This window comes from Echiichthys vipera (genome assembly GCF_963691815.1).
Source record: "Echiichthys vipera genome assembly, chromosome: 2".
Taxonomy (NCBI): domain Eukaryota; kingdom Metazoa; phylum Chordata; class Actinopteri; order Perciformes; family Trachinidae; genus Echiichthys; species Echiichthys vipera.
In genome coordinates, this window is record NC_139827.1 from 23,810,018 (window position 1) to 23,828,388 (window position 18,371).

The window sequence follows — 18,371 nt, forward strand, 5'->3', positions numbered from 1 at the left end:
CATATTCATTGACACGAGAAGTGTGTCCTTGGCATATAGAGCCACCTCTTATGCAAAATTAAACAAAACACATTTCCTGCAAAAAATTGCAGCAAAAAAGCATTAATCATGGAAGCTCAACAGATGATTGAATAATGGGATTGGACTGCAGAGGAAAGTGGGCCAGAGGCAAAGATGGTGCCTTCAGGGAGAACAGAGATTTTCTCCCAGGAGCATATGTTATTAGTCTGCACTTAGCCCTGTGTATAGAATACGTTCTTTACAATACCTGTACGAAATCCCCAACATAAAACTCTGTCAAATACTGAAAATTGTTGACAGTCTTTGCCCACGAAGTTGGAGAACAAAACGAAATCTGAAACGTTTCTGCAAAAAACACCTTGACTGTGAAAACATTTTTGGCTAAAACGTTTCAAATTCCACTCCGTTCCAGTGTCTCTGTTGAAGTAAATCTGCATCAGACTGTGGCATATGATAGCATGTGTACATTTGTATGTGTGTGTGTGTGTGTGTGTGTGTGTGTATGTGTGTGTGTATGTGTGTGTATGTGTGTTTGTTTCTGTGTGCTTCTGTGTGTCTATGGCATTGTATTGCTGTACCTGTACAGAGACACAAGCCAAACATTGATAGCCTGACATGTTATCACAGCACAAAGATTAGCACCTTATTTTGAAAGAAGAACAGAAAAAAACAACAATAGAGAGAGCATCTGCTATTTTTCTCTTCCTGCAACAGGCCTCTTATCGTGTGGTGTTACAGTAATGACCTTCCTCTTTAAGATCACATGCAGCTTTTATCGACTGAGAGCAGGAGGACAGACAGACATGATCCTACAGGTAGATTTTTGTGTGATCTTTTTGGTACATAATCTGTGAGATTAAATTATATACCAGGATGAAATACATTCATGATGAAATAGGCAGAGGAATTTCTCTGTGAATATGAATCAAAGGATGAAGCCTTATCAAGGCAGTGAAGGACTGGTCAGTGATTCTATATTTTGACTCTATAACTATACAGTACTGACAAGTATTATAGTACTTATAGTATTCAAAGCCTGATACATTTATTTGTGCCGTAAACCTCTATTGTTGTCCAAAACTTGTTAAAACATGTCAGTGAGCCACATTGTTGGAAGCGTTCATTCATTGTGATAAACACAGGCACTACACTTATTTCTCAGCCGGACACACACCGTACTGCTGCCCCAAATACTCACTAGAGCATGTATAAATCAAGCATGTTTGCATTCAAAGCTGAAAATAGTCCCTTATTAATTCACAATTTACTTCTGTCTGAGTAACTTTTGGAAAAACCTACAGTGCCCAGCTGCTTCAGGAAATTACTGAGAACTAGAAAAATATAGAAACAGGAACTACTGGGCTTGGTGCTGCGAGCCACAGACAGGCTGGAGTGTCAGAACATTTTGGGAGACTGTCCCTTTTTTTGGCTTTGGTCTTTTGATTTGTTGACAATATTAGCAGTCTTATGGCCTTTATTGCGATCTCAGGAGAAAATGTGTGTAAATAGGGAATCTGTAACAAGAATCCTTCTGGAAGAGCCTGCTTCCTTGTTTTCTCTCCATGTTGTGATGGATCAGCGTAACTGGTGTTCTGTCAACGGGCTTCTTAGCGGTTCTACACATTTGTAGTAGCATTATCGAAATACGCTCCCTTATAATGACATTATAATAGCGTATTATGTATAGTGTAAATATGCTCCTCATGTTCTTACCAAGCCTGCACCACTGCGACTTCCTGGTCGAACAAATACAGACCTGCCAAAAACTGCAGTTCACTAGAGGCAGGTTTCATAATAGAGCAGTTTCTCATTGACCCCCATGTTAAACAGGCCGTTTTCACAACATAATTAAACATATTTATGGCCTGGTACAAAAGAACATTTGTACGTATAGGTCATATCTCCATGACAACACTGAGGGGGGTGAATATTTTTGTACCAGGCTAGTTTTTATCTTATTGGAGGTTCAAGATTATGAATAATTAGGGGCGCGAGATCTCACACATCAATCACCTCAGTCACATTAATGCCCTATTTTGGTAAGAGGAAATGAGGCGGAGTCAAAGTCTGACAAGATGGCGACTCCCAAAGGCAAGTATGATTGGATCAGGTTGAGAGAACAGACCTCGACAGAGAGGCTGCGTCCAGTTATATAAAGTCTTACAGTATACATTGAGTGAGTAGTGGTATAATATGAAATAATTATGTAGTGGTAACATTATTTGATAAAGGATCTGGTCTCAAAATACAGTATGCTCCCCATAGTATTACCTCTGTTTTTAATACATTTACCACCAAGTAAATACACTAAAAGACATAATGTAGCATCTTTCTGGACATTCTTTTCAAGCATCAGCTTTAAAAACGCTTCATCAAGGGGGCCCGTGATGGAGCTATTTTAAAGCTACATTACATGAATCCATCACAAAATGAAGAAAAGAGACAAACGGTATCTCTATCCATCATTTTTGTTGGGTCCTTGTTTACTTCCTGTCAGCTAATGTCATTCACATACATTGCAACAGTAAATGACATAACATTATGGAGTTTTTGTTTCATGCCACTTGTTAAATGCAGTCGAAAGTGGATTCTTTTTTGTTCACAACAGAAACTTGAGCAATATTTGCTGGATATATTAGGAAGGAGGATTGTACAAGAAGACAAGGAATGTGTTTTTTTAATAAAATGGCGGTAATAATAAAATATAGCTTTTTAAAAGATTAATATTTGATTAATCAAAGCAATCTAATAATCGACAGTTTCAGTTTCAACATGCACTTTTGGGTTTAATATGATCTTCTTACATCTACACATGTAATTCATCCCAACCTCCCTCATTTGCAGAGTCACATATAGAGAGATACTTGATTCTCATGGGTAGCTCGGCATATGATAGCATGTGTACGTTTGTTTGTGTGTGTGTGTGTGTGTGTGTGTGTGTGTGTGTGAGTGTCCACATGTGCTCCGCTGGAAGCGTCTGTGTGTCTGTTTTTAGTTAACCACAATACTGAGAGAGGACAGCGCAAAATCACAGGATTGTCTCAAGCTGATAGCCTTATCGACCTCACAGGCAGGTTTTATGTTACACACGAGCACACACACACACACACACACACACACACACACACACACACACACACACACCAGCATGCTGTGGAATGAGGATACCCTAATGCTTTTTCCAGCCTGTGTAAATCTGTTTCCAGGGTTTTCAGCACCTCAGGATTTTAAGGCCAGTAATTTAATCTTCTTCCAAATGTTTTGCGGTAGCTGCTTGTTGCTGCTTTTGGGTGAAAATACTGCAGTTTGGTGTAATCTTGTCATCTTTTTCACAGAGAAAAAAAAATGCCTTCTTTCCAGAGGGGTTTTAATCATTTTTCAAAAAATGAGGCCCAAAAGGTTATGAAAGTTTCTCAAAACACAAATAATCTTCTGTAATACCAAAGTACGGATCTTTGATTCTAGTGTTTTTTACGCTCTTGTTTGAATTTTATTTTCTTTCTCAGAGAAACCTTCCTTTGAACTTCAGCTGTTCTGAGCCAATGCTGGCCTACTTCCTCTAAATAACAGCTCTGGACATATTCTACATGACAATTCAGTGATGCTTTGCATCCCTGCCCAATAATGATATGATGAATACAGAGCTATGTTTGTTTGTGTGTTATCATGGAGAGAGCTTGAGATAGAGAGCAAGAACATATCTGCACAACCATGCCCACTGATTTGTATGAGGACAATCAGCCTGTGTGAGTCATAATGTTTTCCTTTGGAATATTCCTGAATATTGCGCTGTTCATGTAAATCAAAATACATGACCGTTGGTCACACACACACACACACACACACACACATACACACACACACCCCCCCACACACACACACACGCTACTGTCTCTTTCTGTGTGCGTGTGGTCATTTTACATTAACATTTTACAAAGGATATCTGCTTAACAGACTGAAATGAAGCCAATGTTTGTACTGTTCATTTCCCTCTCTCTCTCTCTCTCTCTCTCTCTCTCTCTCTCTCTCTCTCTCTCTCTATCTCTTTCTCTCTCTCTCTCTCTCTCTCTCTCTCACACACACACACACACACTCTCACACACACACAAACACACGCTTTTTACCTTCTAACTTAATTATCAACAGATGAAGGCCATCAGTCTTCTGCTCTACTCCATCAACCGATGAATTAAAGATTTCTGACGACAATAACTGCACTTTATCCTTTTGTTTGAATCATTAACTTCCTGCAGAGTGCATGAAACACCTCTTTCCGTCTCTTTCATTCATATTTGTCCTCCTCTTCACAAGTTTAAAGTGAACCTCCTTTCATTTCTGCCTCAGTCCATATCACACTTCTGTGTCAGAAGTAAGGCCCGTCTCTCTCCTCAAACACATTTCCATTTGTGCGCAATATGTTTGTCCTGGGGAAAAACACGGAGACGGAGCAGGAAGGAGAGGAAGAGGGAAGTAGAGTGGAAATGTGTAACAGCAAAACATTTGAAAATCTAAGAAAAAACTTCTCATCACAGAGGAAGGACCTGAAAGAACAGATAACGAAGTCTATCAGGGAAACAGACTGTTCGCCATTATCATTAAGGTTGTCCCATTATGCAATTATGTTGTTTAAATCAATAAGCCTCTGTGTGGTGAGGTGGGTAATTAGGCAGAGTATGGAGAGTATACTATGTAGGCGTTAACTGAGATAGGACTGCAGTGGCTGTAATGGAGCTTAACAGTGCTGTAATTATGTTGTTTCTGCCTCAGTGAGCTGCTCTGCCCCACACGAAGACTGACAGCCAACTGTTCTGGGGCCCAATCTCATGACTGTTACTCTCTTTACTTCTATTAATTAGTTTCTTTATTTCTTACTTTCTGTCTGCCCATTCTAGAGTACTTACTATTTGGACATAATTCAAATAGTAAAGGGTTGTTTCACCTTAAGGAAGAAAAAAAAAAAGACGTCTCACATACCACTTAGTGGTATTTAGTGTAAATGACCCTAGTTTCATATTGTGCCTCTTGTTGAATGAACTGAACTGTGGAACCTCACATACAGTCAGTACACTAATTTCATTTAGGATCCTTATATAGCTCTCTGTTCAGGCTTCTGTTTTCTTCAGTGACAGATCAGGCAGATTTAGGCAGATCAGGTGTACTTGGCTAGTGACAGTCGCAAGAGTGTGTGCGTGTGTGTTTGCGTGTTTGTGCAAGTGTGTGAAGCTGTGGGTTAGGCTCAACTGAGATAAAGGTGATGGAGGTGGCACAGAATCTGCTCCTTCAGCAGATGTTATGCACCGGGAATAGAGCAAGAGACATCTTTTTTTTTCTTCGTTTGGCCGTTCTCTGTCTCAGTTCCTCTCATCATAGGTTCTCCTCGTCCTTTCCCTTTATAGCTTATGGCTCTGCAATTCCAGAAGCAAACTGGCTTGTCAGAATTTGAAAAAAAAATGGTGAATGCAACCTTTCCCTTCCTTATTAATACTTTAGCCTTCTCGAGGGAGAATTGTCTGACCATCATCTTGTTTCCTGTCTCATATGGGAGGTCAGTTCACACAGACAACAGATGAGGCTATGACATGGAAAAGCTTCAATCAATGTCTTCTACAAGCACCTCAGTTTGAACGGTAGTTTTCAAAAGTCTTCCTTATAGTTTATATATGCTGTTCACATTTGACACAATGCAAAATAACTTAGTGAACTGCACTGTTTTGTACATCAGCCTGAATCATAATATCTGTCTATCAAAGGTCCTATATCATGGTCATTTTAGGTACGTTCTTGTATTTTGAGTTTCTACTAAAAACATGTTTATATGCTTTAATGTTCAAAAACACATTGTTTTTCTCACACTGTCTGTCTGAATAAACCTGTATTCACCCTCCATTTTAGCACCTGTCTATTTAAGTCCCTCTTCCTGAAAAAAGCCCACAGAAGTACAGAAGTCCTGATGTTTTGTTTCAAGGCACAGTTTAAGGGCTGTGTGTTTTCTCTGTGGATTAAGTGTTTTGTATACCTTCACGGTATCTATAAAATCTAAAAAAACAAGGAAATCTCAATTTTTACCAAGTGGGACCTTTATGAGAATTAAGTGTTTTAACCGCATGTAGAAAATAGTGGAGATGTTTGGCTCCAAACACTGATATAATTCTCAGATCACCACCACTTTCATTTAGGAGACATCTGGGCTGGATGCAGCCAATGGCAGATGGTCTGAGCGGCTTTGAGTTGACTACATTTGGAACCAGGCAGTATTTCTGTCTGATAAGATGAAATTCATGTATCTGAAGTGTCCAGTGTTGGGTTTGGATGAACCCAGCAGTGTCCAGATGAGGGTCGTAAAAAGTTAGTGTGAACGTGAGGAGTGTACGAAGGGAGGGGGGAGAGAGAGAGAGATAGAGAAAGGGATAGCACATGGGAAGAAAAAGACTTGGCCAGTACATACCATTCTCAGTGTCCCGCAGAGAATGCCAAGAGCCAGACCCTAAATCCTCAGCCATGTGCTCCCTGGACTGCTCCATAAAAATGCTTCACTTATACCACAGATATCCTGCTCACTCTATATTATCCTTCAGACTAGCATTGCTTCCACACACACCCTCTCTCTATGGAAACAAATGGCACAACATTCTCATGTCCTGCTCATGCAAGCAATACTTCCACAACCAAACGTTGTTAGTGAAGTTAATAAGTAGAATATATTGCATATTACCTCATGTAACCTGCTTTGCAGCTGGCTGTGGGGGAGAACAAAAAGGAAAGACATACTCAAAGTCGTACCCAGCTGTGTACCACTGCCAGTACCATAGAGGCATCACTAAGGTATGGAAATAGTTTGACATTTTGGGAAATACTTTTACAGTTTCTTGATAGATGAAAAAATAACACTGCCACTGGGGGGTAGCTGTGGCTCAGGATGTAGAACATGGTCAATAGTTGAATGTAAAAGACTTTGGATAACAGCAGTATATAAATGTAGCTATTTATCATGCATGTCTTTATGGTTTTGTATAGCTGCAGCCAGCAGTAGGTTAGCACTTCCAAGGTAAATGGAGCACTGCATGTGAGACATTCTAAGTCTTAGAAGTCATCACATGTTATAAGAAAAACGTAGATCGCATAATGCTCCATTTTGGTGGAAGCTGCCACCTCTCCATACCTCCAGCCCCTAAGCCAAGCAAATACATCCTGGCCAGTCTGTCCAACCCTCCCATTAAACGCTCTGTAAAATAGTACACAAATGCACTCCAAAATGTCAAAGTAACAGAGCTTTACTGCGGTTAGCAACTGTAATGCAATTGCTGAATTTGAAATCCCTTATACTACTTGTGTTAGGAGTCAGGATCCCTGTGTTCTTCTGTCTTTTCTGCTCTCTCTTGTGGCTGTTTTCATGTTGACAGATATGGGAAGCTGTGGTTACGCTGTGTGTTATAAAAGACATCACTGTCAGAGAGAGGAAAGTTGACAAGGCGGACATGAATGCCACACTCACTGTTGAAGATGCTATTCAGACCACACCACAGTTACACCATTCCAGCCCATGAACACATGCATTATTGTTTTTTGGGAATACATCCAACAACAACCTAAACTGAACTGAAGTGAAAGGACGGAGCTAGCTGCTCACGACAGTTGCGATCAGAACAGGCCCTGTCGAAGGAACAAGCTATGCAACTATGCAACAGCTACAACCAGTCTGCTAACTGCTAAGCTAACCTGCCTCAACCTAATCTCTCTGGTATTTCAAAGCAGCCCTTATGTGTGTTCAGCTTCAGCTCAGATTATGACTATAAGAGCCTTAACTCTGAACCCTGAGATCAAACTAGTTTGTAATATTTCTTATTTATAAAAGTAATTACAAACAGGAACATGTCACATAGTAATGTGTTACTCCTCAATAATGGTAGTTTATATATATACAATCAGTAGGGCAAGAGGACGGATGAACCAGGGCTGATCCATGGTGTCTCCCTAAACACTTTCCCCATGGAGAGAAATGTCACAAGATGGTATGTTGGTGTGTATCATATCAAAACTAACCCCCCAACCTGCCTGTGAGGCATTTGCTAGAAACGCATCTGCTAAACACATCCCGACACACATCGTCAAACCTGTGACAGCTGCAAACATGAGGGATACAAACTGGTATCTTTCAGCCTCAAACATCACAGTGACCAACAGTGACCAAAGCACACGTGAATGGTTAAAAAATAACTACATTTCAGCAGTTCTTTAATGGGCTTGATAATGCAGGAAAAAAACTAACAATACTGTTACAGTTCTGATACATAGCTGATCGGTTTTCATAACTCAACTGTGCATGTGTGCACCTGTATGTATACCTGCATAGATGCATGTGTGCTGTTAAAAGGAATGGATGAAGAAAATCATGGCACCATCATTGTGACCACGGTACATGAAAACACAGACACACACACACACACACACACACACACACACACACACACACACACACAAGACGAAGAATGGGGGGCAAACAGACGGCTGTCTGTCTTTTGGCAAACAGCCAAAAAGGGAGTAAATGCTGAGTAAACCTTTGGAGAAGTGTAATTATATAATTATTGCAATACTTTTTGATGTTCCACACCATAATAAACATATTTCATATAAATGTCTGATCTACATTGAAATCTGTAATGTAGAAATGACTGTGATGTTGCCAACTTAATTCTGTGTAATTCCTTTGAGTTTTGAAAATGGAGGAGAGAAGATGAGAAGATTTTGAATACCACCAATTTGGAAAATGATATAAAATCAGAACACATCAGTCGACAGCTTAAAATAGCAGATGTTTTATGTTCATTTTCTACCCTGACCAAAAGCCGAATTTGTAAAGGAGCTACAGAAAGAGGCCAGTGTTCTCTGTTGAAGCCATGAAGCAATTCAGAATATCATCATTTCAAAGGAAAAGCATTTTGGACAATGTCATTCAGAGCTCCACAGTCCTCCCTGCCTTAACTAATTTAAATAAGAAAAATGCATAAAAACTCCAGGAATCATGACGGCAATGAAAAAGAAAAAAGTCTTCTGAACAAAAGCCTTGAAATGTAAATGCATTATTCAAGTCTGACTTGAGTACCATCGCCATGGTTACCATGACAGCAGTGAATGAGATCCACATACGCATTCTGCAGATTTTGGTTTTCCCTTATCAATGGGATTAAAAATCTTCACTGGATGGCTTTGTAAGCTTTTTAATCTTCCAAAATCATATGAGATGTTTAAAATATGGTATTCTGAGCTGTCCTATCCGGTTTCATTAGTGCATCTCTCCAATCTTGCATTTGCTTTTATTTTTTGTTTTCCTTGGAAAGAACTGCAACTTTCTTGAAAAGTACTAAATAAATAAATAAAATTATTTTTAGTTTTTTGTATTATCATCATTATTATTATTATTATCATTATTATAAATAATAAAGCTTATAATCCACATCTGTGAATCCTGATAGATATGGTACTGAAACATTACATCTCAATCACTTTTATTTGGTAAAGATTGTTTTGGTTTAAATTGCAACATTGTTAGGTTTAGGGGACTTTTGTTGTCATGGTTACAACAGGACTCTGATTGGCTGGCTCACCTTTGCTCAAAATACAAACGCATTACTTGAAGATGGATTTTGGTGTGACATGTGAATGTGTTTCTTATAATCTTGCGTATCGTGTTATCTCGCGATAATTCTGCTTCTGTGCAGTTTAAGTGGTCATGGTTAAAAGAAGCAAGTGTTGATGATTAAGTGGTCTTCCATGCAAGTCCAATCTTTTGTTTGGGTTTCTATAATAACGCAACCCAACTTCCTCTTGTCCTTATGACAAAATGTAAACAGATTAAACAGAAAATTAACAGATAATTATTCAAAGCCCTGGCTAAACAATATCCTCCCTGTGTTACCACTTCACTACACTGAACTTAATCTACTGCTTGTCAGTAGCCGTCTTCGAGCGAGCCAAGGCCAGTCGATTTTCCATTGTCACTTCTTATCTAAAATTGTGCCGTGGTGAGGCCATGTCAGGGCCAATTTACCGGTGAATATGGGCTGCCGTGGCCTGAGGCGGAGTTAGGAGTCTCTGGGCGGGGAAATGTGTGTTGCAGCTCATTGCTCATTATCACTGAAGAAAACGAAAAATGGACAATAACCGACAGTAGCCTACAAACATGCGTTAATAAGGCAGACAAGTTTTTTCGCATGGTCATGGCGATAAAAACAATACAAAATAACATTAAATCGTGTTAAATATCAGTCCAGATGACGAGTATTTCTTTAAGAATCACACAAAGTTGTACATGATTTAAGAGTATCAGCTGTGCAACAGAAATAATGGAGTCTGGAAAGTAGTCAAGCTGTTAGTCACTCCACTCCGGCATGTATTTTCAGAGCGGGTGTGAGCTCTTTTCTGGATAACGGTTCATCAGACTGCTGGGCTTTCCATCCAGTGGGACATTTTTTCAGTGTTTGGGACTAAATCTTTAAATCCATCATACTATAAGTCTGTGCTGAACATTGGCTGGTCCTGCGACACAGGAATCTTAATGAAAAAAATGATGCTATATGTTCTAAATGTGTGTTTCCTGTCCTGTGCATCACAATGCCATGAAACTTCTACAAGTTAGGATTTTGGCTAAACCAGTAAAATTAGATATTAGTGACTGTTCGCATCAATTGTGTTTCTTTCTGTGTGCCTAGGTTTAATAGAGACATTGTGCCTCATGCAAGAACCACTCATACGAACAGTTTTATTCTTAAGTGGCCTCTACGATTGATTTCAATTTGATTTCATGTTATGCTGGTGATAAATTAAACATGAGAAATCATTTTAAATTGCATCACTTTCAGAGCTATTGGCCGTGTCTTCCCCTGCAGGTTTATGCAAGTTGCTGTCAAGGAGGCAAAGGTGCAAAACGATGCAACATCACCTATGACAGAGACTTACCCTCCAACCCCTCCTGTTGCAGTCATTGATTGACTTGTTTGGCCCAGCCTTTTTTAGAAACCATTTTCATATCAAACAATAGCTTTTTTTATTTTAGTGACAGTACGACCCTCCGGTGACACAAAATGAATGGCACTCATTATTTTCTCCCCTCTGAGCCTAGCCTTACATGGTATAATTGGGACATTATTTACACAGTAATCTGAAGTTAGGAGCATTTACTGAATCTGACGTGGCGCACTCGTATGAACGCTAACGTAAGGGAAAGTTAAGATAATACAAAAATCTTCTTGCATGAGGTAAATGGTTTTTGAGGCAGTTTTGAGCAATCTCAATCTTGCAGCTATCTTGTAGTGAATCTCAATATATTTGTTATTTTCTTGTATCAAATAGTGCTGCATATAGACAGTTGAGATCTTCATTACAAAGTAGTGCAGGATGGAGGGTGCACATCATTTTCGTCACCTAATTTGAATAGCAATAACTGATACTGTTATACTCCTGAAAAAATTCATTCAACAGGGTTGATTATTTCTGTTCACAGTAAATAACATTTTCCCTTCAAAATGAAATTGCATTCCAGTCTACTTCATCTTGAATGAAACCAGTAAACACTCAGAGGCTATCACTGTAATCAATTCCTCACCCATTAAAAAGATGAATAGGAAACTATTTGTCTTTTTTCTCATTTCTGTCTGATAGGCTCCATTTGTAACAGGGAATCTGTATAAGTTTGAAAAGTGAGCTAAGTGAAAAGAAGAGAGATACTTTGGGTCCATTCTTCTTTGTCAGATGAGATATATTTCAGATTTAGTGGAGGAAAAAATAGATAATTCTGTTAAAGCTAAATAGACCCATGCGCCAGAGGCCTCTGGAGACACAGATCTTTATGTTTCTGTGTGTGTGTGTGTGTGTGTGTGTGTGTGTGTGTGTGTGTGTGTGTGTGTGTGTGTGTGTATGTGTGCGTGCGTGCATGAGAGAGAGAGAGAGAGAGAGAAAGGGAGAGAGAAGGAGAGAGGGAGAGAAAGGGAGAGAGAAGGAGAGCATCTTGAAAGGCAAGGCTCATAACTTGTCCCTCTAAATAGCATTACAAATTATTTATTATGTTGCAAATGCAACATGATAAATATAATGTAAAGGGGTAAAACTATGAGAAAAAATAACTACATGTCCTTTAAAATTCAAGAAACTAATTAAAAGACTAAATGAAGCTCCTGCTGAAATTATTAAATGTAAAACTACCACAGGACAGGACAGACGCACACTACAATGGAAGTAAAACGGAAGGAGTCTCTGTCAGTCCTTCGGTTTTCTCAGTAACTATTCATCCAATCGACTTTACACTTGGCGGGCCTGTCGCTGCGGATCCAAGGAAGTGCAGTGCCGAGGGGAGACCAAAGATGTTACTGTACATTGTAGCAATCGCAGATATTTCCAGCAGCAAATATCTTGTTTAATCTAAAAGTATTACTTTTGAGGAAGTGTTATTAAATTTTGCCATTTCCATTTAGCTTTTCTAATGTGATTCTTCAAAACATGCATTAAAATTTGTGAATGGAAACACAACTTATGATTGATCTGCTCTATATTTACAATATGTGTAAATATATATGTGTGTGTACAAGCCGACACAGCAAGAGAAGAGGTCTAATCATTGAAATAAGTGATAAAACTTGTGTATGTGAACCGTGGATGTGTATGGCCTTCAACATCTGAATGTACTGTATTTTGTTGAATAAAACTCCGACCATGTAAGGTGCTTCTTTCATTTACCATTATCTTATTAACTGGGAATTGTTGACACATGGTTGAAGGTTAAGGACACTTATTTACCCATCATACACTGAACTACTGCATTCTTGGACTGTAGAAAAAGAAGCCATGGACACAGATATGTTTATTTAACGTGAATTAGGTCTGTTACTAAACCATTCAACAGGCTGACATGAGTGACAGTGCACCAGGCACGCAGCTCTACAGGACTTTAGTTGTGCTCCATGTGGCAATACAATTAGCCTGTACCTTGGGTCCGGATGCCACACACTATTCCTGACCAAGCTGCAACCCCCAGGTCTGAGCCTGCAAGCCATTGCAGAAGTGTAAACAACTGCGGTTCATTGAGTGGCCACCACAGGCTGGCCTCAAAACAGAGCAACTCCCACAGAGCCGCTTGTTTAAATGCCCAACATTGCAGCAGAAGTAAATTTGTTTACAGCCTGGTATAAAAAACGATGTTGGTCCCTTTAGCTACTTTCCCTATTCGTGATGACTGTATGGTGGGTTTCAATTATGTTAAGACTTAAAGTTCTGCATAAATAAGAACCTGTGATAAGTGGCTGCTGTCACAGGTGGCTTGCATTAGCTGTTAGATGCTTGTCTGTTTTGCCACCGCTCACCGCCACCTCAGCGCTCTGCCATGTTTGTGCGGTGGTTGCCTGGATAATAGACTGACTTGATGGACGCATGTGTTGGTGCCTCTACGGGAATTATCCATCCACATATCGGACTGTGCTCTGAAATTCCAGTAACTTGTAAACATAAATGTGTGCACTCTTCACAATAGCAATGTGGGGAATTATAATTCAAAGATTATTATGATTATTATTATCTCATTGCAGATGTGATGGTGTAACCTTAGTTCAGGTTAAATGATTTGCTTTAGATTGACATGTATAGACATGTATTAAGTACAGTGTTTCCTACCGAATAATATTCTATTTGCAGTGATAACTGACCAGGAGGAGGGAGAGGTTAGCCACAGTAGCAGCCCAAGTTCAAGCAGCGCAAACCGCAGCACCATGCTCAGACTTCAGATCCCGGACTGCCCCCAACATTTTTCATGTTACATTAAATGAATTAAGTCTAACAAAAACTTTGTGATGGATTAAGTAATGAAGTCATGGTTTCGAACACAGAATACACACTTTTAGTGAGGTGATCTAATTTCCATTTTGACAGTATGGATCATCTGAGAGTAAAACATATGCCTCCCGCACTAGATTACCAACTGTTATTTCTGAGCTCATGCCACTGGCTGTGTCCTCCTAAGTGGCTCAACTTCTGAAAGTGGAAACTACAGTCAATTAGAAATTTAAAGCAACTTCTTTCCACCCACTGGCCAGATCAGTCTTTATATGTGGAGGCTCTCTGAGCTGCAAACATGACGTGTTTAATGATAGTAATTCATCAAAGAGTCAGAGGGTTCATCTGGTGCAGCCAGCCAGCTATTCACATTTGTTCATGCACTGTTTAATTTTATCTCTAATCAACATCAGTAATGCATACCCAAAGACAGAGACCACACAAGCACACTACTGTGCACTCAATTAATTTCATACAAGACCCTCTAGCCACGTCCTGTAGATAAACGTAGATAAATGTAATCATACGGGCAACAGAGAAATTGCACACAAACAAATACAAAACCCCACTTATCATCTATATAGTATCTTTGCACTGACTTATGCAGCAGTATAATACAATGTGTGACAGCACACAAACTGCAGTACACATGCTCAGATGGGCATTTGAGTGGAGAGCTGGGATATACTGGTATGCAGAAAAGCCCCACTGGAAGCAGGAGTAGAGGGCCATATGTTTACTGTCATATGAAGGAGAGCATCACCGCACAACTCTACTACCAGGCGCCTTACAGGTATCATACAGTAACTGTGTTTTCTTCGAATGGCCACTTGAGGCTGACTCCAAAAGCAAGTCACTCTCCATAGATCCTCATATTAAGATGCACTTTACAGCGGGGAAAAAAATGTCCTTATAGCTAATTTCCTTGTTCATGCCTATTATACGGGGGTACATTTTATTAACAGTTTCAATTCTCTTAATGCTTAAAACTATATTAAGGCTTAAGTAATGCATATTTATGGTAATTGTCTCTTTGAGTGGCAGGTGTGTACCGTTGACCGTAGGCTTCATTTGGCCGGCTCCTCTTATCCCATTTTTGGATCAGTTGGGAGCCAGGCGGACTCAGGCACCGCCAAGATGGCAATGGCCGGAGCCACCATAAATTACTATAAAAACTGCTAACTTGAATGGGGATTAAATGACTGAATCATGCATCCAAACGAGTTTCCAAATATCATCTGACAGAATGAATACAATTCTGATAGTGACGCACAAAGTATTTTCACAGGGGTTGTGATGCTCAAAAAATGTAGACACTAAATTACAGAATCAATTGGGAAAAGTCCCTCTGGGCCTTTGGCATCACATGACGGACCAGGTTGCAATTCCACTGTATGACCACTGTGTCCCTTCTAAGGTTGTCACGATATTAGAATTTCAAAGTCGATACCAATACCCAGGAAAATACTCGGTAATCAATAGAATTTCTGATACCACAGGGAGAATATATATATGACAAATATTTTTAAATGTTTGTTTTATTGTGTTGTAGAGCTAAGGGATTTCTCTGTACATTAAATGATTCCATGAAGGAGGTTAAACCTTGGATTCAGTTGGTAAATTAGTTGTGCAGGTTTCTCCACAGTGTAAACAGGGATCTGGTCCATGCTAATGTATTCACTTACAGTCCTGTGATCAGGTATCTTTTGTGTTCCTTCTTACTTGGCTCCATATTATTGTTGTTGATTAAATAGGGTTGGTATAGAAGCTACCGCTGTTTCTGTCTTGTTGCTGGTTGACTTTTCAGACAGGCATTGTTTACATCCCTTCGTTGTTAGTGTTGTATGCTAAATACTTCCAAACAGCACTTTTTCTTTGTATACGTTTTCCCCTAAAGCCAGTAGGGGAGGTCCCCCAGCAACCTTTCCAACCTGTTGAGCAGTATACTGTGATTAGGGTTGCCAACTCCCTGAAAAAAAAAATAAGGGACACCTTATTAGCAGGGCCTGCTGGTCCAGCTGCCTTCATTTTTTCTGGTGTAGTGAATCTTTTTAGCCCTTTTTTTTACTATTTGACTCAAACCTGAATTGAATCAGATGCATATTTGAGTGATATAAACACATAGAAAATCATTTGTTTTATACAGAATAACAAAAATTAACAGAATAAAATAAATATCTTTCCTGCTTAACTTAAAACTGTATAAATTAATATAAAACAACACAAAATAGAACTTGGTACACAATTAATGCAACAAGAAAAGTGCAAACAAAGTTTGAGTAAAACTTGTAAACATAAAACACACACGAGCTGTTTGTCTTTCAGTGCCACAGAGTAAAACTCTGAGCAAGACGTTTCATAATTTAGAGTGACAATGAGCTCTCCTTTCTTGTTTCTTGTGTGCCCACTGCCCACCTCTGGAAGCTTGTTGCTTTAGGTCAGGTAGTCCACCATGAGCTAGCCTTATAGATTAGATTTTTTTTCCATTGAAAATGCGAGCAAATTCATTGCATTTTTCTGTGGAGTTCTCCGTCCGGTCATGTAATCTTACTTTTAAATGATGCAATGGTATCAATGGCATTTGAGATTTTGCAACTGTCCCTGCACTCACATTGCTATAGCTTCCCTAAACTTTTCAGAACTTAGAAGAACACCTTTAGTTCGCCTATCCAATCAATGAGATTTCAGCTGTGTGTACTATAGCTAGATGAATGGATGCATGAATTCCGTGAAAAAAATGCGTACCTGTAGCTGCCTCTCGTGAAGGGAATATAATATTCTACCACACAGCTACTCCACCAATCAAAATACCAGAAATAGGGGCATTGTGCTCTGGGCTGGCGCCGCTTGTTCTAGCTAGCTTTAGCCTGTGCAAGTAGTAGGGTGCTCAAATTTACATGTAGTTTGAGCAACGTTTACGTTTTTTCATTTTTTACTATATCCCATTTTCGGATCTTGGATTCACAGTAAAAACCGGGCACATTTTTTTTCGGGGACAGCAGTAGCAGGGGACAGGTCACTGAAAATGGGGACTGTCCCCGGGAATCAGGGACGTCTGGTCACCCAATTTGACAGAGAATTTTGTTCCAATATGACAGACAGAGACATTGTTTTCAGTTTATGCTGATTAGCTAGCTAACTTGAACTGATAAATTCTGCTCCCGACAACTGTCAGTTTGGCAGGCCCCTAAACTCAATTCTCACTGTTATCAAACTGCATAAATGCAGTGCTAAAATAGCAGGGGAGCAGGGTTTAGTCAGTCAATGGCCTCTGTCTGTGTCTTTGCATCAGTTTCGGAGCAAATAAACTTCAACTGTACACCCACATGATCGCTCGATCCCCATCCTTACAGTCACAGTTCATGTAACCGGAGTGTCAGAGCTGTTATGTTCAATCCTACCATTCCTTCCATAATCCCCCTCTGTAGCTTGCTCACTTCTGTCCGGGCTTCATCCCACCATCTATTATTAATGGATCTGTGCCTGCTCTGCAGAGAGTCAGCAGCTATGACGGACCTGCTGCTACACACAAATATTTACACTCAACAGGCTTAGTGTGTGTCTGCATGAGTGTGTGACCTGCCTAAAACACCTGATGTGAAAAAACAGGACTTTTGTGTGTGTTTGTGTGTGTGTGTGTGTATGTGTCTGTGTGTGTGTTTGTGAATGTGTGTGTGTGTGTGCATGCAGAGCAAAGCACTGATACGTGACAAAAAAAAAAGCAGCAGGAGTATTGCTTTGTCAACAACACTAATCAGGGTGGATCAAAAACGCCTGCGTGCGTGCGTGCGTGCGTGCGTGCGTGCGTGCGTGCGTGCGTGCGTGTGCATGTGCGTCCGTCCGTGTGTGTGCATGTGCGTGTGTGTGTGTGTGTGTGTGTGTGCGTGTGTGTGTGTGTACAAGAAAGGACATTCAAGAGAGAAAGAAGTACTGTATTAGTGATTGTGCAGGTGTGATTGACTGCAATATCCCTCATGTCGCTCTTACTTAAAAACAAAAAGGACAGAGGAAAATGAAAAAGAAACTGTTTTAAAAAGTGAGCAAAACTTAACAGGAATAATCTGGAAAGCACTGCAGGAAGCTGATTACACCACTGCAATACGTCACAGTATGAGTGTCAGAACAGAATAACTCAGACAAGAGGCTTCATTAATCAACATGAAGCCTCTGCCATCTGTTCAACCAGTTTCAGGCTCTTTCTGTCACAATATTAAGAAGCATCAAAATTTGAAGGAAAATCAATTATGACGAGGAGTAGAGAGTAAATACACAAATGAGACAGGTTGCTGCACAGAGCTGAGAGCCTTCCTGGAATTTAAGCTAATGTTGCATGGAAAGATGTGTCTGCATATCGCTGGTTTTGCCAACATTACTTGACTGTTTTGCAATGTGCAACTGTCATAAAAACATGCCAGCATTGATAAAAGGAATTGATAAGCTCAGAGGTGTACAATTCAGGTTCCAAAAGTTCTCTATATGCCTACTGTGGGAAAACTACTGCCATAGCCCTATCTCCTTTTCCCTTGTCTTATAAA

The 18,371-nt window shown here is 39.8% G+C and overlaps 1 protein-coding gene across 1 annotated transcript in view; it reads right to left on the reverse strand.

The window, feature by feature from the left end:
• gcgrb (glucagon receptor b) overlaps window positions 1–18,371 on the reverse strand; it is a 55,364-nt gene that overhangs the window by 17,330 nt on the left and 19,663 nt on the right. The gene's annotated exons all lie outside the window — the stretch shown is intronic.